Genomic DNA, 21754 nt, shown 5'->3' with positions numbered 1-21754 from the left:
ATGATACGAATCGTGTGTAATTCCATCACTTAGACTAATATATATAATATATGATATGATTCAAGTGTAATTTCATCACTAAGACTGATATATATATATAATTTATGATATGATTAATGTGTAATTCATCCATAACGTACATAATTCTGTCAATAGGACAAAGAAATCCCAAACCCGTGGCACGATTCACAATTATAGTCTTAACTTCCAAATTTACAAATTCTGCAATATGTGCTGGGTTAATGTTATCATGGACATTTATTAAAAGCAGGAGGACGTGTAAGGACAACAACAACAATGTATCCACTCCTTCCTTGAGCAAAGGGACAATTCACAAATAGTTTTTGAAATAAAACAGTGGACGATAGAAATGAAAATAGCACTATAAACTGTGCGCGTCCAAAGGGCTTTTCTGGATTTACCTCCATCTAGAACGCTAAAAAATTTGTACTTGGAGATAAAAGCGCCGATTTTGATCAAAAAATAAAATCCAATTTCTTTTGTTTTAAACATTTATAAATGCGGAATTGTGAAATGATAATTTCGCTATTTGCAGTCAGCTTGATTCAATTTCGTCAAAATAAGATAAAAAAAAAACCCATCGGTAATGTATAATTGGCTTGTAAGTCAACAGTTCAAATCATTTGAATACATGTTCATCCGACCTTCAATTTAACCTACAGCTGAAGATGGGTAACGCGTGTGTTAAGCATGTTCAGTTATTAAAAAGAAAAGAATGTTAACATTAGAAAGTAAAACTAGGGAGCCACGGGGAAGATCCGTTTCCTGACTGATTTTGCACACATGAAAAAACATTCTTATTCAGGTGAAAAGATGATTTACACATTTTTTCGTCAATGGCATGAAATCAAACTGACCTAAAAACAACCGTTGTCACACGATTACACGTGCCTGTCTGTGTATATATTTATGTTTAGATCCGTTCATCCTATTTTGACTCTTTCAAAATTCAAGAGTCTATCCTAAATTGAGGTAAATTATATGGCCTTCCAAATACCGTTTCGATTCCTAACATTACTGAAGAGACATTAATTGTCGAAATCCGGATATGGTGTTCAAATTTTTGCACCTCATGTTTGCGGTATACCATCTTTTCCGCAACTTTATTGTTTTCTGTTTAGTAATAAATTAATAAAAAGATCTATTTTGTTACATCTTGTGATCCGTTTATTTGGCAATCACCAATGGCAGTCTGCAGGGTTTAAGAACATCAGTTGTTCGACCTGCTAGTCAAATGCGTTTTGTTAAAATATACTTTTTCACTCATTTGATCTTTTGGAAAATGTTGTTTGTGCTGTATTTAGACCCCTCTACCAAGAAATTTGTTTTGCATGCACACGTATAAAAATTGCGGTTTTTATCCAATGCAATCATAGGTTTGAACGTTGTTTTCAATTTACACTTGTGTATGTTTATGTTTATATCGAGTCGTATGACAATCGGCTGTTGTCTGCTCTATGGTCGGGATGTTGTCTCTTTGACACATTCCCAATTTCCATTCTCAATTTTATTCTTTAAAGGACCCTTTCGATGGTTCATTAGATGGCGTCTATTCTAAAACACACAAGAAATGATGATCCAGTATGACGAGTCCGTGCATTGTAAATTGTTTCTTTTTAGAGTGTTTGTAATTTGGATATAAGATAAGATAATTTATTAACCAATCATGGTGCCCACAATTTGAGCCATACAATCAAATGAATTACAAAATAAAGCTCGAATCAATAAGAGAACAGAGTTCCAATGTCCCCCGCGTTGCACATATTTCATTTGTTCTGACCAAGGACAATAACAAAAAAAAAATTTTGTTTTTCTTTAAATATTTTTAAAAATTATCTTACTGAAGAGTTGAAGACTTTAGAGCAATTTCCGATATATTCAATATTTCCAAGACAAATTTATTAAAAATATTTGATTGGCACTTATTTTTGAAATTGTCTGAGACATTGCTGTTATATACCTTTGATATGAATTTGATAAAAATCTGGCAAAAATTGTACATGCAAGAGCATTTACAATACAATTTGCCATATAATCAATGCTTCCAAGGGGCATAAGTCTTTTAAATATAATTGATCGGCACTGATTTTTGAACTCGTTAAAGACATATGATATAAGTTTCATAAAAATCTGGTAAGAATTGTACACGGGAGAGCGCTAACATGACCAGACGGACGGACGCCCGGTATTTCTATGTCCCCCGCAACGCCAAATGCCAAATAAGGTACGAAGTTGAAGAGCATTGAGGACCCAAAATTCCGAAAGGTTTTGCAAAATAAAGCAAGGGTAACCCTTAGTATTTCGGAAAAGAATGAGAACGCAACTGCGTTAGAGAACATATGCGGTATTTATGAATGTAGCCCAGCTCTGAACATAGTGACTTATTTTATTTTTTTATTTTTATCCTGTTGTCACTCAGTGAAGTGACAACAGAAAAATATAAAATATGAAAAAAATTCACTGAGGCTAAGGCTGGACTAATTTGAATGAGAAAGCAAATGAGTAAAAGAACATAGTGGGTATGTGTAAATTAGTTAAATAACATACTAGGGTATATGTAAATGACTTAAAGAACATATTGGGGTATGTGTAAATGAGAAAGTAAACTTAGTAAAGATCCATCTTAATTCCATATAAAAGAGAAACAGAATATACCAAAAGTGATATTCAAAGTCATAAGGCAAAGACAAACTGACAATGCCATGGCAAAGAAAAAACCAAAAGACAAACAAGTCAACAAAACATAGAAAAGTAACAAAACTGAGCCACAAAGAACCCCACCAAAATTTATAATAATTTCAACAACAATTTGCCGTCACTTTGGTGATAATATTGCCTTATCTGAAGTGACGCTTTCGATTTCCATGAGGGTACTCTAATCTATGCTTTACTGGTAAATTATAAAATGAGCGATTTCGTTACCGCAAATTACTTTAAACCACAAACGGGATATCACATCCCATTTATTTTACTTTGAGTCCGTAAATTTAGACATGATCCAAATAAATTGATCCTTTGAAAAAAAATAGTCTAAAAGGTTCGTTAATTTATTTGAAATAAGAAATTGAATATTGTCCTAATCGGTTATAATATTGATTTTGTTATTAAAAAAAACTAAATATGTATAATCATTGCTATACATTTATGAACATTTATGATCCTACATTATATCGATACTTATATTTTGGCATGGCACAGGGTCATGTTCTTGAGGTTTTCATCTCGCGCTGCTTGTGACGTATTTACACTAAATGTGTTGATGTCTACTGATTGATATTCAAGTCTGGGAAAACATATTGTATTTATCAGTTGTCATTGGCTTTGAACTGGCTTTCAGTAACTTCGAGTACTCTTTTATCAGTACTATATGTCTTTTCGTATAACAATAAGGAGATGTGGCATGATTATAAATGACACAAATATCGATAACAGTCCCAATGATGTGGAGGTAAGCAACTATAGGAATTATATCAAGCAGTTAAATGTACCATCGAATTAAATTAAGTAGGATTATGTTTAATCTTGGACATAATATAGTGTTAGTTTAATAGTCCCAAGTTTAATAGAGCAGTGGACAGATGAGTACTAACTTTCTAAGTCGACAAAGCAGTATTAATATTCTGAGTGAACAAATCAGTATTAATGTTTTGAGTGGATAAAAAAGTATAACAATAATACTGAACTCAAAGGCAAATTCAAAAGGGGAAGTCCATAAAAACTGACAAAATCAAACGTTATCAATGAACGAAACAAGTGAAAGCATATTCCGAAAATGGTGGTTAAACCTGGTTCAATAGCTATCAAATCAGTATTAATGCTGTGTGTGTACAAATCGGTATTATTGTTCTGAGAGGCAAAATCAGTATCATTGCTCTGAGTGGCCAAATCAGTATTGTTACTCTTAGTAGACAAATCAGTATTAATGTTCTGAGTGGACAAATCAGTTTTAGTGTTCTGAGTAGCCAAATCAATATTATTGCTCTGAGTGGAAAAATCAGTATTATTGCTCTGAGTGGCCAAATTAGTATTAATGTTCTGAGTAGACAAATAAGTATTATTGTTCTGAGTGGACAAAACTGTATGGTTGTTCTGAGTCGACGAATCAGTATTAATGTTCTGAGTGGACAAATCAATATTGATGTTCTGAATGGACAAATCAGTATTATTGTTCTGAGTCGACAAATCAGTACCTGTACCAAGTCAGGAATATGACAGTTGTTATCCATTCGTTTGATGTGTTTGTTTTTTTGGATTTTGCCATTTGATTGGGGACTTTCCTTTTTTAATTTTCCTCGGAGTTCAGTATTTTTGTGATTTTACTTTTTGTTAATGTTCTGAGTGGACAAATTAGTATTATGGTTCTAAGGGGACAATTCGGTATTAGTGTTCTGAGGGGACAAATGAGTATCATTGTTATGAGTGATACAATCAGTATTATTGTTCTGAGTGGACAAATCAGTTTTATTGTTCTGAGTGGACAAATCATCATTATTTCACTTTTGTGCAATTATATTCATTCTCACCTCCGTTTCACTTTCCTCGAGTAAACAATAGCTTGATCGAAGTTTTATTGCTAGTTGCAATGTTGACTGCTGTACCCCAATTTTTGACATTTTTACCTATTATGTCTGTTCGTTTTGATCACACAGTGTTGTCAATATAATGGAATTGTATGCGACTGGCATACCAGTGAGAAGTTTAGCTAGCTATAAAACCAGGTTTAATCCACCATTTTCGACATAAGGAAATGCCTGTACCAAGTCAGGAATATGACAGTTGTTTTCCATTCATTTGATGTGTTTGAGCTTTTTATTTTGCCATTTGAAAAGGGACTTTCCGTTTTAATTATCCGAAGAGTTCGGTATTTTTGTTATTTTACTTTTAAATACATTTATACTTTTTGCTGACAATTAGAAAAGCTTTGCAAATCAAAGAAGTCGTTTCTTAGTAATCGTTCAGATTGATTTTGTAACAATTAAAATATCTATAACGTGTATCAAGTCTAAAAAGGTTTTTTTGACAAGCTAGAGAAAGTAACCTAGACAACAGCACACTTTTTAATCTTATTTACAAATAGACAATAGTATGCAACTATAAAACTTTTGTTTAAATGCTCGATGTAAAGTTGTTAGAAAGTTGAAGTACCTAGATGAATGATATTGTAACGTTGGTAGCCTATATATAATAACTGAGAGACAAGACATGTGGTACTGGTTAACATACTTTAATACAATGCTAGAGCAAAAAGTCAACACTAATACATTTTGCAATACGACGCGCCCTTAACTACTATGTCTATCAACACAACACGTGCGTGAACTATGAACTATATGATTATTTATGAATGAATGAACTTCATGCAAACCATAGTATGGTGGTATTACCACTATACCATAACACATATCATACCATCGTACCATACCATGTTTTACAGTATGCCCAATATTACAGATATGCTGGTTTGTTTTCCCTTTTTTCCTTTTAATTTCTATGATATGTGTATGTATAACCTCATATTATAGTATCACACATACTGACCATTTCTGACTGTCCTCATTGCTAAACATTACAGCAGAATATCCAAAATGTGTTCCTTCTGGTCCGAGAATATTGACTATATTGTCTGTATCAATATTGAAGCAATCTATTCCAATAAACAGCATCATAAATGTTATCAGGTGCATTGTTATCCTGCAGACACAGTTTTTATTATTATACTGAGGAAATATTTAACACAGATTTACCGTGAATTAATTTTTACCTTCGATTGTCTATAAAATGTCAATTTGATATATTTTGATCTCTTAAACTCTTATACATAATCAGAAAGCAAAATAAGTTTTTGAAATTTGAATCGCTATGTCATACCTGAGTTGATGTTACGTAAATTCGTCAGCAGTATATTCATTTGAGTGTTTGGAAAGGGTATAATTTTGTATATTCATTGAATGTAATTTATAACTGAAAGCTAATACTTTAACTATGTATATATATATAGTTAGACTTGTTTATATATATATATATATATATATATATATATATATATATATCAAATTTACCTTGCTACAACATTTAACTACAATGTTTCAACTCTCTAAAATTTTATAAAAAAAACTCATTTCAACCAATTGTGTGACCGATAAATTATATATTCACAATTTAAAGGGTGCAAGTTAATTTGTCTACTAGTCTATACTTGATAACATGTCTTACCTACGTGATTTACATTTATTTGATTTTCTCGATCGTATGGATCCCCAGCTGTTTTTAACTATAGGGTTGTTGTTCTCATTTGTGAAGGCCGTTTTTCATTACAATTTAAATGTTGTGAATAATTCAGAGACTGATTTTGTGTAAAATTTTCTTTGTTATTTTTCTCATAGAAGAGGGACATTTGTGTAGCTATTGTTCAAAAGAAACTATAAATTAAAGACGTCATAGTTAAGCAGTACAAAATACTTCCATACATGATTACTATGAGGGGCATGCTTACTGTTCATAAGAGAGCTGTTAAAAATAAGAATTCTTAATATAAACTATGTAAAAGTAAAATTCATTTTCATTACAGCAAGTCTGCTTCATAGATGACAATATAGATACTTTTTATTTGCCGAAAAATGTCTGTGTCATGTTTGAATGTATTTTTTTCATTTGTCGTAGTTACAATCCCGTCCGCCGTCTTGTTTATGACTGACCATCAAATCGACTTATATGATTTTCACATGTCATAAGCAACAGGAAAAGTACCAGTTGTTCATACCATTTCGGTGCATAAAACCAGCTATAAGCGGGGTTTATTGTTCTTAATGTTTATTTTTCTATGCAGTCTAACAAGGAGAAGAGTGGTGGGAAACAAAGACTCCTACTTGACAGAGAGACTTTGGTGAGAGGAGGAGACATGCTAAAATGCTTTGGAATATTTAACCTACGAATCTTATCGATATTTTAAAGTGTCTTTCATGTGTAGTTGGTGTGCCACTCTCTTAACAAGGGCAATCAGATTTAACATCCAAAAAACGACCGGACGTGTTTATACAGATTTGTTTCATCGTTTGTGGACAACGTGTCGTCTCACTTACTTAGAATGTTGTTATAGTTTTTTCATCGTTTGTTTAAGGCATGTCATCTCGCTTGCTAAGGGAATTGTTATAGTTTTTTCATCGTTTGTAGAACACATGCCGTGTTACTTCTAAGAAAGTCGTTATAGCTTTTCTTTTAATAATAATGATATTTTTGTTTTATTTTCAGAAGGTTACACAGTTAACAAAACAGTTAATCCGCAACGTGGCCTTCTACGTCTACACATAAGAAAACATAATTTTTAAAAGATAAATATACAAAATGAAAAGGGTACTAGAAAAGCAAAACAATACTAATACACTGTATAAAAGAGCACATAAATAAAACAAGTAGACAAATACCATTGACCTAAATAGAAATTATATTTATAGTACAATCATAAAATTAAAAATGCGAAAAGTTTTTTTCTTGTATTTTCAAGAGATGAGCTTGATATTCCATCGTTTGCGGGAAACATGTCTTCTCACTTTCTATGACAGTTGATATAGTTTTTCATCGTTTGTTTAAGGCATGTCGTCTTGCTTATTAAGGAAGTTGTTACAATTTTTTAATAGTTTTTAGAAGGCATGTCGTGTTTTTTACTAATAAAGTAGTAATGGTATTTTCATCGTTTGTGGAAGACGTGCCGTCTCAATGGCTAAGAAAGTAGCTAACGTTTTTTCATTGTTAGAGGAAGACTCAAACTAATGAAGTTGTCACATTTTTTTATTCTTTCGTTGAAGGGATGCCGTCTTGCTTACAGAGGAAGTTGTTATAGCTTTTCCTCGTTTGTAGAAGACATTTCATCCCACTTACTTAGGAAGTTGTTATAGTTTTTTCCTCGTTTGTAGAAGTCATGTGTCTCGTTTCTTACTACGGAAGTTGTTTACGTTTTTTCATTGTGTTCTTTGAAGGCATGTTGTCTCGCTTACTAAGGAAGTTGTTATAGTTTTTCATCATTTGTGGAAAACATGTCTTGTTTGTTACTATGGAAGTTGTTATGCTTTTTTTCATCGTTTGTAGAAGGCATGTTTTGCTTCATACTAAGGAATTTGTTAAAGTTTTTTCATTGTGTGCTTTGAAGGAATGTCGTCTCGCTTACTAAAGGAATTGTTTGAATATCCCCTTGGAAGACACATCATCTCATTTAATCATGAATTAGTTATACTTTAGTTTTTTTCAAAGTTTGTTAAAGTCTAGTGAACCCATTTGATCTGAAACGGTCATTTCGATCTGAACAGCTCTTAAAACTATAAAAGAGAAGCGAAAGATTCCAAGTGGATATTGAAACTCATCATCCGGAACCGAACTGACAATGCGTGGCCATGGCAGAAAAAGAAAGACTACCAAAGAAAAGCTAGGAAGATGTAACAGTTTTTTTTTTAAATTCCTCGTCTTTGGAAAACATAACATAACATTTACTTAGAAAGTTGTTAATTTTTTGAATAATCAATAAGATAACTGCGGTTTACTTAAAGTAAATATTGGTATAATTAAAAAAATATTGGTTTCTTTAAAATCTTATCTGAAATAAGGGAGATAATTTACTACATCCGGTTTAGGAAATGTCACTCTCGATCTCATATGATGGCTTTACTCATAAAAATTTTGTTAAAATCCGTTAAATCCTGCACAAGTATAACAGTGATTTTTCCAAAAAAACTTCCAAATCAACAAATGAGTCTTTTCACCGGGTTTGAACATGTATAAGCAACATGACAGGTGTCACATGTGAAACAGGAACTGCTTACCCTCCTGGAGTACCTGTGTGCACCCTTGTTTTTTGTTGGGTTTGTGTCGTCAATCTTTAGTTAAGTAGAGTTGTGTGGATTTGTTATTCTGTTGAGTCGTGTTTGTTTTTTGCCCTGTCGTTGTTATTTTTTTTTTACTAATGAGTTTTGAATGTACCCATGGTATTTCCCTCTTCTTTTTTTTCAAATTTTGGCATATTACAGATAGATTTTTATCATTACAGAGTCCACCACCAGAAAGGTAAGAATAGGCTCACTCACCTTCCACGCCCAGTACTAGAGTGAGCATTTCTTCTTATTCTTACATTATCTATAATTAGTTCTCAGTGGTTTTTATAAACTTTTAGTATTTACATTCAGTTTAATTCATTTGGTCAAAACATGTGCTAAAAATTATTTGCTGTCACTTTTAATAATTTAAATAGCGATCTTCATAATTCTAAATTTTGTCGGAAAACTGATTGATGTATCTGCCCTATACTGATATGAAAATTTTGTAGGTTTCAAATATCGATTTGTTCTCGGACTTGTTACAGTTGTTTAATTGATAATGAGAACAAGTCAGCATTATTTAACATGAAAGTTTCTTCAATGTAATGATTGTTACAATGATTTATCCACTATTGGCCTGTCTATGATATTTAATTCTGTCCATTTCTTTCATAATATTTTTCAATAGACTTGTGGCTTACTTTACATAAAAATATTTTATCAGTTCATAAGCATGGTGATCATTTTTGTACTAAAAGAATTAACCAGTTGTATTATATTTTGACTATTTGGGTTCTTTTTATTGTCCCGAAAAGCACGAACTTGGGTTATTTTCCATCGGCCATTTTGAATTGTTCAAGCATCTTTACAAACCGTTGTATATTTTCACAAAATCATGGTTTTGGCATGAATATTTTATATTAAAAATAACATTAAATATTAAAAATAACATTAAATATTAAAAATAACATTAAATATTAAAAATAACATTAAATATTAAAATTACATTAAAATACATTTTATACTTATGACAATGAAGCTGTTTGTTGTAAATTTGATGATAAAAAGTTGATTTACATACACTATTAAATGCAAATAAACATTTTTGGGGGGGTGAATTTATATCGGGTATTTTGAGACACTCCATCTGTCTCGCCGACAAAAGTTGGAAGGAGTATTAGTTTCAGGCAGGCTGTAAAACGTCAGCCTTTGAGATCTGTGGACTTTGGACACTTAGATGACAAAGAGAATACCTCACAAGTTAAACATGAAACACCAACATCCTCTAGGAGGTCTAAAAGTTTCAAAGGTGCAACCAAATTGAAACCATTACTCTCAGTATCTAATGATACATTGGAATCCATAGCTCCAAACAGTCACGAACAAGATGCATTTTACACACCGTCAAAAAAATTGTCAGGACTAGAGTTTTCCTTCTCTTCTCTATCAACTCCATCTGAAAATTTCAAGTTCACCTAAAACATTTAATAAATTCATGAGGAGTGAAACAGAAAAACTGTGCAATGATAATTCAGGGTCTCTGTCACGACACAGTCGATATTCTAGTATGCCGGTATTAAACACTCTGGAACCGTCATCTCCATTACTGCATAAACACAGGAAGTGTAGTGAAGAAATCACTACTCAGGAAAACTCTTCATTGGTGAGAAAGTGGGACCAATAACATTAACAAAACCTCTACCATTTATATCATTATTTGATACAATGCCTAAAAAACAGAACATTAAAAAGTCTGTATCATGTGGTGCTGAATCAGGGGAGATAATCAATGAACATCCATGGGAAAGGAAGACCTCAACACTGGTAGTCCCACAGAATCATACAAGGACCCATTTTACTGGTTGTGAAGGGGATATTGACAAAATGGACTGGATAGTTTATGCCAATAGAAATTCACTTCCTGTAAACGGATTCGACATTGGGCCAAAATTATATAAATATTGCACCCCACCAAGATCAACAATGGATTTGGCTCAGGCACAAATAAAACGTGAACATTTACAGGGAGATAACTCAGTTAGGATACAAAAGGGAGATAATCATTTAGATTTCAAAAAACATATGTCTAAAGTTTTACGCTTTCCGTCAGCTAAATCAAAATCAGACAATTGTTTGGATGACAATCATATCAAATCAGAAAAACTCAATGATTTTCCTAATTTTGGTGCTTTACCCGTTGTAAAAGTTGCGAAGTCACAACCAAAATTAAACAGATCAAATTCTAACCCAACATCGACATTACATAAACATCCACTGAGACATTTTAGTAGTCCTTCATTATGTGATGATCACCATATCGTCAAGGACCATGAACAGATTATAGCAGAAATGGAGGATTATTTGAAACGTTCGGAATCCACATCAACAGTCAGTTCGGTTTAATTTCCTTCAAATGTCATAAATTACCCTGTAGAAAATGAAGAAAAAAAACGGGATTCTTGTGTTTCTAATTTTTCTAACTCTTCATATGAGAGTACAGATACAGCGCCAAACTCTCCAGGTGTGGATAATTTTATGGGATCACTGAAGCATAAAATCCACGATTTAAAACAGAAACTGTCTCATAGACGTTCTGGTTCATATGACAATCGGGATAGCTCTGATAATGAATTAGACAATGACAAATCAAAACCTAAGGAAACCAGATCAAGTTTGTTGTCCTTGTTTACTAACAAAGCTAAAGAGGGTACCAGTACAAATTTACAAACGGTTTTACATGCTGGGAACTGGGGTAGTCCTTTCATCGGCCAAAGAATGGCTGAACAAGAGCCTACCTATATCGTCTTACACTGTTTCTCACTCGACCAAAGGATAAATGTGATCAATGCAAAGTTGATGTTAATGGTCAGACAAAACCTTCCACAAATATTCAAATTGAAGACTTGGAGGCATCTGAAAATTTGCATCTTCAAAACTGTGACTCTGCCTTCTCCATACAAGGTGATATGGCTTTCGTCAATACTACTGATGACTCACCTCGGAGTCAGAGTAGCGATGATAAATCTGAAATCAAAAGAGTAGGATCACTATCTTCAACAGACAGTATTTACGAGAAACAATTTTTATTGCTTTCGATGATGGGGAACCGTTTCGTGACTCTGCCGTTTATTGTGAAATGGACCCAGATCAAAATACAACAAAATCAGAATATAAAATACCCGCTCGTGTTCCTATTAAATCATATGTACAAAAACTTGAGGAGAAAACTCAACCTGTTCAGATTCCTGTAACTAAGGTCAAACAGAGAGAACCTGGTGCTATTATTAAAAAAAGACTAGAAAGTCTTCATACAAATTGTTATAAGTCAAGTAGTCGACCATCCAGTGTTGAACGAGAACTCAGATTCTACAGCAGACCTTGTTGTTGAAAGAGAATTACGAATATCTAGTCGTCCTTCAAGTGAAGAAAGACAAGTAAGAAGTGTTAGTGTCGATAAAGAGTTACCTCCCCGATTATCTGAATTTGACCGACCATGTCTACGTAGGGAGATGTCTGATGCAACATATCGTCTTCCATCAGTCAATCGTTACAGTGATGAGATGTCTACGACCGTGTCCACTAGCAAACTGGACCAACTGAACATTGATTTGAATAATCTGATTGTAATAAGAGGTTGGGTTAGACAGCTGATCGATAAATTTCAACAATCTAAGAATTGATATGTAGTCATGGTAACATTATTATGACATAGTTTATATTACACTAATGTATGTAAAGGTCCTTTCAGCATGCTTGTGATTAGTAATAGTGCTCCGTTGATTTTAAAAATATATAGAATTGTTGTTGACTTTTTACATTACACATTTGTTATTGAAGCAAAAATCAAATCTAGTTTTTATAATACTTTGATATGAAGCATATACTTTTTGATAAAAATAAGAAGTTTCAAAAGAAATTTTTTTGAGATAATATATATTTGACTAAAAATAAAATATAATACATGTACAATGTACAATATATTTGCACTATGGATCCTATGGAAAAGAGAGATTGATATGAGTTGATTGTCCAATTTTTTAGTTCATTTTTTTTTCTTATTTCTTCTGTTTCTCTTTATTGAACATTTTGTAAATGTTTACAGAACCAAGATGTCTGTATTTTAGTGCAATAATTGTGTTGTTCTCATTGGTTTGTGTTATACTTTAGAGATGATCAGTAACCAAATGTTAATATTTATGTCTTCTGATTTTTTGTTGTATTCATTGGCAGATTCAAGGTTCAATGATTATCTATCAGTGGCTGATCCAGGTGGGCATATAGGATCTTTGATCACCAAAAAAAATAAAATCTCATGTTTCTCACAATTCATGTGTGTTTTTAGCATAAAATTGTCCAAAGTTTGTTTCACCTTGTTCCCCTGCAGTTTTCTGAAATTAAGCCCCCCCCCCCCCCCCTTACAAATATCATGGATTTGCCCTTGTCTGCTGAGTTCTTTTTTGACACAGTTCGACAAAACCCTCAGTGACCTTCAGATTATTACTGCTGACCATGTCGACACTTCTTACTTGAAGTGATAATCATTTTCTCTGTTGATATTCAATTCTGTTTTGATTAATTTCTTACTTGATAATAATGATAATAAATATAGTTGTTAGCTGTCAAAAATTTAAACAGGACATTGCTACCAAACTACTATCTATCACGTCAGCAATCGTTTATATTTATAACATTTACTCTTGATTTTTTTTTCAAGTGTTAAATCCTACTTATGATGTTATCAAGCAACTGTCTGATGCTGATATAAATATTGAAAAGATTGATTCAGCACTTCCATATATGTAGAGTCGCGTCAGGTGTGAAAAAAAGTTGTACTGATGTAACTCAGGATCATAAATGCTTACCGTAATTTGTTGTGTATAATACGCACTTTTTAACCCGAAAAATGTAGTTGGTAGAGGGGATGCATATTATAAACAACTGTAGTCAGTTTGTTTGGGTTTTTTTTTGTATAATTTTTGTTAAGGTATCCCAAAAATTGGTATTGCCCAAACTGTACCAGCTATTCTGGATTTTATGATAGATTTCAAGTAACTTTACTATCAATTCTGACTAATCAGTTTTAATTTCGACAACTATCAGTTTTCAAGCCTTTTAACAATCTAAATAGAATTAACCACTTGCAAGTAACAATCTGAATTAAATTTGACCTCTGGCAAGAAACAATCTGAATTAAATTTGACCTATGGCAAGAAAAAAATCTGAATTAAATTTGATCTCTGGTAAGTAACAATCTGAATTAAATTTAACCTCTGGCAAGTAACAATCTGACTAGAATTGACCTCTGGCAATTAAAAATCTGAATAGAATTTGACCTCTGGCAAGTAACAATCAGAATAGAATTGACCTATGGCAAGTAACAGTCTGAATTGAATTTGACCTCTGGCAAGTAACAATCGGAAATGAATTTGACCTCTGGCATGTAACAATCTGAATTAAAATTTAACCTCTGTCAAGTAACAATCTGAATTAGCTTTTAAATTGACCCCTGGTAAAACAAATTGGTTAACATATAAATAATTTCTGCTGTAACAGCTAATACATGTACATCATTGATAATTCATTTTGAACAATGTCCTTAGGATTATTTCTTAAAAGATTTATATCATATGTGGAAAAAGTATTTTCTAATAGCCAAATATTTTTTTCAATTATAATTACCTGTGATGTCAATAACACTAACACTTTGTTTTTATTTTTACCTTTTGCAGGTTTATTTTTTACCAAATATTTTGCAAAACATTACCACAATTGATGCCAACCAAAGAATGACAACTCTTAAAAATGGGAGACAACTCAAATTATGTATGCAGTAAAACATTAAAGAATTTATAGTTCAGCCACTGGGAGTAGTTGATAATGATTTTGAATATAACAAAAACAAAATATGTAGGATCTTAAAAGAAAAATAATTGTGTTGTTAACCAATGTGATGATTTTTCATCAAATAATATGATGAGTGACCAATGTCTGTACAAAGCTTTCTTTAGGATTCCTAACAGAATCAATTTTTTTCTTAATTTTTTTATGTGCTTTTCATGAAGACTTACAATGCTTTGTTTTATGAGTAAAGTTTTCGGTAAGATTAGGGCAAATTGTTCCAACATCAAGTTTAGTATCAGTTAGCAAATTAGCAATGTCACATTGCCCAAAATTTCACAGCAAATCACACAGCCAGAAGAGTTATTGAGTTATTCTATCAGGAAAACTTTAGGACTTGGCCGACAAACCTAACTTAGATTAGCTTCAGAAATTGTTAATTCAAATAATGTAGTTGTGGCTTTATGAATATTTCTACCTTTTATGTCAGTATGTAAGATCACTTGTATAGGACTAACTAGGAAGATTTATTACACAAAGGTTGACTGAGTGCAAGTTTTAAAAGAAGGATGACCATGGTATTTGATAACTTGTTTAACCAAATTTTTGGGCGATTTATATATTTCGATAGAGAAGAAGGAGGTCGTCCTCTTTTTAGGATATACTATTGTTCAGTTTTCACAGTAGTTAAAAAAAGAGTTTTCAAAAGTTTGACTCTTTATCTTTTTGCTGTAAAAATAATTGAGGATTTAAGGCCAGATTTTTAGCCAGATATATCTGTTAAAAAAAGCGAAAAAAATACAACAACAATATTACACACAAAATTTATTAAACACTTGTCACAATTAATGCAATTATCTTAAAACTGTTTTACAGTTTATCCATAAACAAACCATGGTTTGTACAAATGATTTTTGAATGTTTTTTGTTTGTTAACAGAGAATACATTTTAAGATAATTTAAACTCCTCTCAATAGGCCTTAAATTAACAAATTATTGCAAGTATTTGAATTGCTTTTTGGCGACTATTTTGCTGGCGGGAGGGGAAGTTTTGAGGTAATAAGAGGTTCATCAATTGATCATTGGTCTTTAAAATTTAAGAATCTTAAAACTAAAAAAAAGTCACATGTTTTTGCAGAAAGTTAAGGGCAAATAAATAAATACATGTAAGGCTGCATACAAAGATGAAAATGATATTTAAAGGTCATAAGTTCTCTTGCCTTTTACACATATAATTGTCTAAAACAGTCTGCAGCGTGTAAAGCAATGGTCAAAGACTTTTTAAAAACATTTCTCAGAGTATATTTAACCTTTAGTGCATAAATCCCATAAATCCTAGTGCATAACATTTGAATGTAAAAAAATGCGCAATTTCCTCCTATGTAAACACGTTAATGAAGAAAACAATCTTCGGCATATAAGCTCCAATATTGGGCACTTCGAAGATATTTTACAAAACTATGTATTTAACCTTTAAGGATTAGAATATGAGACATTTTGATGATTTATTTATTATGAAAGTGCTATGCAATGTATTGTTTGTACATATACTACTGTGTACAAATTAATCTATGATTTTATTGAATTAACAATCAGCTTTTTTGTTTTTTAATTACACCACACAAAATACAATACACAATGTAGATATTTCGCCACAGAGTGGCAAAGATCATTTTGTTTTTATTGGGGCAAAGATTGCATTCAAAACCTTCATGTTGCTGGCTTCAAGTGTTGGCAGTTAACACCTTTCCAGACTTTATCACTACTTTTGAGATAAACAAAACATTATATACATCCTATCTATAAACATTTAAAGAAATTTATCAATGAAATATCATTCAAGTTATAGAGTGATATGTGTGGATCCAGGAACTTGAAAAAGGGTGTTTCTCTTAGTAAGCCAACGTTTGGATTGATATACGTAAAAAGTCTGTGCATTTATCATATATAAAGTTCCATAAAAATGGAGGAGGCTTAAACTGCCTCTGAATTTTACATGGTGAATGAATCTAGTATTTGTTCTAGAAATATCAATGCTATCATTGTAAAGGTATTACATGTATTTAAAATTGAAGTTATCTTCCTTTTGTCCATAATCTTAGTTCAAATTACTACAATTATATCTCCAATTTATAGTATTGCCTTCCAATGCTTTATACATTTAAGTTCCCACTGAAAAATGAATGCAATCTTTACACTTCATTGCTCACAAACATTATATACACATTATATTTGATGTACAGCAAGCAAGCAGGTAAACAAAAGATTCAAAGAAAAAACTATTATACTTTTAACTTTTTCCCCTTGTCAAAAAAAGTTTAAAACTTACAACAACAGTAAACAAAAGTCAAATCAGATTAGCCCTTCTTGGGATGCCTTAAACCTGAGACTACTATTATACATGTGTAATAGTAATCTCAGCATAAACCAACCAAATAATATCTTGAATTTTTAATTTCATTATTGTTTTTTACCTCTAAACTCAATAAATATTTATCTTTTAAAATCTTTAAAATCGGTTAACAGAAATAAAAATAAACATATCCACCCCTTCTTGAAATTTCGTTTTGTTCATTTCCATAGCCTTATTCTATAAATCTATTGATACAACTCCACACTAAAATTTGGTCACCAGTATACATAACTGAAAGGATTGCGTAATGGTGGTCAAGATGATAGCTTATTTTACTTGAACATTTTACCCTTTGCAAAACATTTAACTTTCAGCTTAAAATTTGATACAAATCTGTGATATGAAACAATAATAACAGCTAGGCATCTGTTTACTAAAAACATCAGTTTGTTAATATCTAGGCACAAATTATAACGTCCCATCACAAAAATGTAACTCTTTAGTAGGATGATAATATAACACAAAATTGTCGAAATGCAATCTGACAACAATATTCAAACATGATTATAACAACTTACAAGGAATGTTTACATTTGAATCATCTTTTTAATTTTGGAAGTCAGAATTTTGTAACTACTGTGTTAATTATTATTGCAAACATGAATGTGATATCTGGAAAATTATGGGCATGAATTAGGCTTTTTATTAAGATATAAAATGCAGGTTCTAATTTATTCTACATCTATCCAATCATATTTTTTGCAAACATTTTTAAATGTAAAAATTTCCAGAACTTACATGTAGAGTACACATAATTTGATGTTGGATATAAAAAAAGGATAAAGAATTGAGAAGATAATCAGAAGAAAATTTAAGAGGATACTGAGGTGGTAGTTAACAGTTATAAGTCAAGGAAGTATATGGAAGTGGAACATTTATGGAAAGAAAACAGATAATAAAATCTACAAAAAATGACTACTGATCTGATGATAACGTTAGAACTAATACAGAGTCCACCAGCAGCTGTATTGACCAAATGTTTGAAGCTTAATATATCAGTCTGTAGACGGTTTAATAAAACAATTTTTCACTAATAGTATACAAGTTTCTTACAAATTGTTTTACAAAGTCTTTATATCATAGGATCATCAAGGCTTTTTGATACGTTTGATGACTTAAGGGTATCAGAAAACCTCCTTTCAAGCTTTTTAGATAAAGACAAAGTTGTATGCCAGAAAATATCCGTAAAAGAAATTCAGCCAAGATATTTCTTGAGAACAACTGAGGCTTCAGATGCAATCCAGATTTTGAAAAAGGAGGGGGCTGGTAAGCCAACTTTTGGAGTGATACTATGAACTTCCCCCTCCCTAAATCCGCCTCTGGGATTTATATTTATTGGTGGCCTAGGTTGGTTAAGGTTACGTTTTATCAGTTATTTAAAACAAGTGATATGTCATTCAGTGGCTAAACCTTTTAGATGTCTTGAACTTAGGTCACAGGAGATCAAATCTTATGTCATGTGAATAAGCATGTTCAAGTCTATTGTAATTTCAATGAGACAAAAGGATTGAATGATTCTGCCAAGGTTTTATGAAATCACAGTTTGTTAACAGGATGACTAATGCTGCAGAAGGCTCTGCCTCATGAAAAGAGTGCCACCCTCTCGGAACCTTGAAGAACCCTTGCATAAACTCGATGAGGGGTCTGTAGGTGACCTGTTGCAAAGCAAAATGTCTGCACCTATCCAATATATCATTGTTTACCTGTGGCATTACAAAATGTCTTCCTTTTATCCCTGTCGTTCTATCATACAGAACTTACTTTTTATAATTTCTTGTCTTGAATATGCATGAAATAATGGCAACTGGTGTAATGCAAACAACAGTCAGTCAATAAGATAGTTTAAGCTAATGTTACTAGTATGTCTTTTAAGATAATTGATGCTTTAGATGTATTTCCACAAAGGTTGTCGGAGATTAAGTGTTTTCAGTAGGGTAAATTAAGATCGTTTCCCACTAAGTCATCTAAGCGTTATGTCATTTGGATTAATATGGCTACAAATATATTTCTGTCATGGTTGTCCAAGATCCTGTTTTATTCCTTTGAGGCGGTCAAACATTTAGTTTTTTTTCAGTGGAATGATTTGATTTAAAATAAGTTTCCAAGATGCCAGTTTAATGTCATTGTGAATAAGTATTATCCCAATGTAATAGTTTTTGATAATACTTCACCAATATGCATTGTATTTTTTCTGGGAAAGGGTGATGACATTTATTTCTGACTACCAGGATTATATATTCATTACTTTGAACCTGTATATAGATAAAGTTTATAGTATACATCTTCAAATGAGTAAAACAGATAATACTAATGCAAGTTGTTTTACGTTCCTTTTTCTTGATTTATGTACAGGGGCCTAGGTGGCCGAATAGTCTACGTAGACCAACTACTGTATCACTCCAGTCAACACTGTGGTTGTGAGTTCAAACCCCGCACGTGGCAGGTGCATTCGACTCCAACCTTAATTGACTATCATTGTCAGTTTTCCTGTCGAAGGTATGTGGTTCTATGACCTTCTATCAGGGCACTCCGGCTTCATCCACCAATAAAAACTGACAGCCACGAAACAGCCAGTAGGACTGAATCAATCTTGTTTTCTATGAAATCATCTGTATGTAACATGCATAGTGTACTTAATCACAATTTATTACTGGTATCCATCATTATTGTAATTCCTAATGTCTCAACAATAATCAATTTGTTCATTTTTTTGTTTTTGTTCTGATACACGTGGTAACTATAGGACTGCGTCAACCAACACCTGGTGATATTAAATTTCCATAAAAGAGGAAAGACTGCTAGAACTTCTTTTTATATTCAAACATATGTGTTTCTTTTTTATACTATTTCCGTATCCATGTGTTCTATGCCCAAACCTGGTCTTTATTTGTTTAAACTAAACAGTAAAATTGAGAATGGAAATGAGGAATATGTCAAAGAGACAACAACCCGGCCAAAGAGCAGATAACAACCGAAGGCCACAAATGGGTCTTAAACGCAGCGAGAAAATCCCGCACCCGGAGGTAGTCCTCAGCTGGCCCCTAAATAAAAATATGTACTAGTTCAGTGAAAAAGGACGTCATATAAATGAACTAAAATTAAAATTAGTGTCTTCTAATTGATAGTCTACAATGTAGTTACAGTTGACACTCTTTGTTTGATACCAGTATTCTATGCCTCTTCAGCTACTGGCAGATCCATTGACTTCTGCAATAGATTACTTAATATTATTCAACAGGCAAGTGTTCTATCAACTTCTTGTCAATTAACAATATTAATGCATTTTAAGATATATGAACCAATAAACTAACACTACCCAATAGTCCCAAATATGAATAAATTGAAGTTTTGGTATGTGTGTCAATGTGTAATCATAAAAAATTGAGCTTTTTTGAAACGATTCAAATCGAAACGTTTTGCATGTAGCGGTGTATATCTTCTGATATTATCAAATTCAACAATCTTTTCTGGCTTGATTTTCATTATGAAAAGAAAATAAGAAGATGTGGTATGTTGCATGTTTGTCAATGAGACAACTATACAACAGTCCAAAAAAACAATTTTCTTGTCTAGTTTTTGCTTTCTCTTTCTCTCTTCAAAAGTCAGATCTTTCCTGGAATCTTTTAACTGATATACGTTATTCATCCACAGTTTAATATCTGCAATATAAGGCTTTCTGTGTAGCTTCGTTGCTTTTCAATCTTTAAAAACTGTATGGTGATCTCTTATGAATTAGAATACATTGTGTTGTGGGAATGCATTCGTTCAAATATTCATTGCACATTTCCCTTTACTCATTACCTGTGATTTCATTAAACGATATAAAAAAACACAAACACACAAAAACTACACTAATAGCAATCTTCTCTTTCTACATGTGAATGTTGTCTTTCCTTCTTTTCCTTATTTTGTAATGATGGTAAATCGTTGGCTGTCAGTTCTAATTCATATCTTGTCTTAAGAGGGTTTTATGTCGTAAAACATTGTCTTGTTTCATTCATACCTAGCAGTTTACTTTTGATTATATTTCAACGTAAGTCCATCTCTTGTAACATTTGCTTTAACTTTTAAATATAAAACAATGCCATAATTAATCATGATTATGATGCCAAAAACACAAAACACTTGCATTGCCTGCCTGATCACGCCAAGTACTGGACGTTGAATTAAAGAATTATTTTTACTCATACAAACCTCGTATTCCTTTTTTTTTTCTTTCCTAAAATACAAAAACAAGTAAAATCAAAATCTGTTGAGCTTTATTATATTGTAGTATTTTACAAAAGGAAACTTCACAATAAGAAACTTTGTTGTATCAATACTGTATGCCCATTATTAAGTCTTCAATCGAAAGTGACACCTAATCATGTAACGTTGGTATACAATTCTTTTTTTGAATTCTGGGAATTAATATAATTATAGTTATCCTCTTTCCAGATAACATTTAGAATCAAACAAATTGCCGGTTCTGGTATTGTAAACTTATCTTTTCGTGTATGATATTTTCTCTCGCCGTCCCCTGATTGTATCTGGACCTACCATATATTTTTCTTCCCTTTTCTTTATAGAATCAGTATATTTGTCACTAATGTAACTAATAATTGTGGTGAACCACGCCAAACCGATGTAAATTCACAAGTTTACTAAAATCTTGTATAAAGTCTATGTAGTTTTGATCTGC

General features: G+C 32.1%; 2 protein-coding genes across 2 annotated transcripts in view; one reads left to right on the top strand and one right to left on the bottom strand.

The window, feature by feature from the left end:
- Positions 1-12690, top strand: part of LOC127739135 (uncharacterized) — a 157243-nt gene extending 144553 nt beyond the window's left edge. Inside the window, exon 14 of the transcript XR_008000302.1 lies at positions 12561-12690. The gene's annotated coding sequence lies outside the window, so the exon portion shown is untranslated. The remainder of the gene's footprint in view (positions 1-12560) is intronic.
- Positions 1-21754, bottom strand: part of LOC127739136 (integrin alpha-9-like) — a 124212-nt gene that overhangs the window by 63910 nt on the left and 38548 nt on the right. The gene's annotated exons all lie outside the window — the stretch shown is intronic.

Source organism: Mytilus californianus, unplaced genomic scaffold (genome assembly GCF_021869535.1).
Source record: "Mytilus californianus isolate M0D057914Y unplaced genomic scaffold, xbMytCali1.0.p SCAF_4, whole genome shotgun sequence".
NCBI classification, from domain to species: domain Eukaryota; kingdom Metazoa; phylum Mollusca; class Bivalvia; order Mytilida; family Mytilidae; genus Mytilus; species Mytilus californianus.
This window is presented reverse-complemented; position numbering and strand designations above follow the sequence as displayed.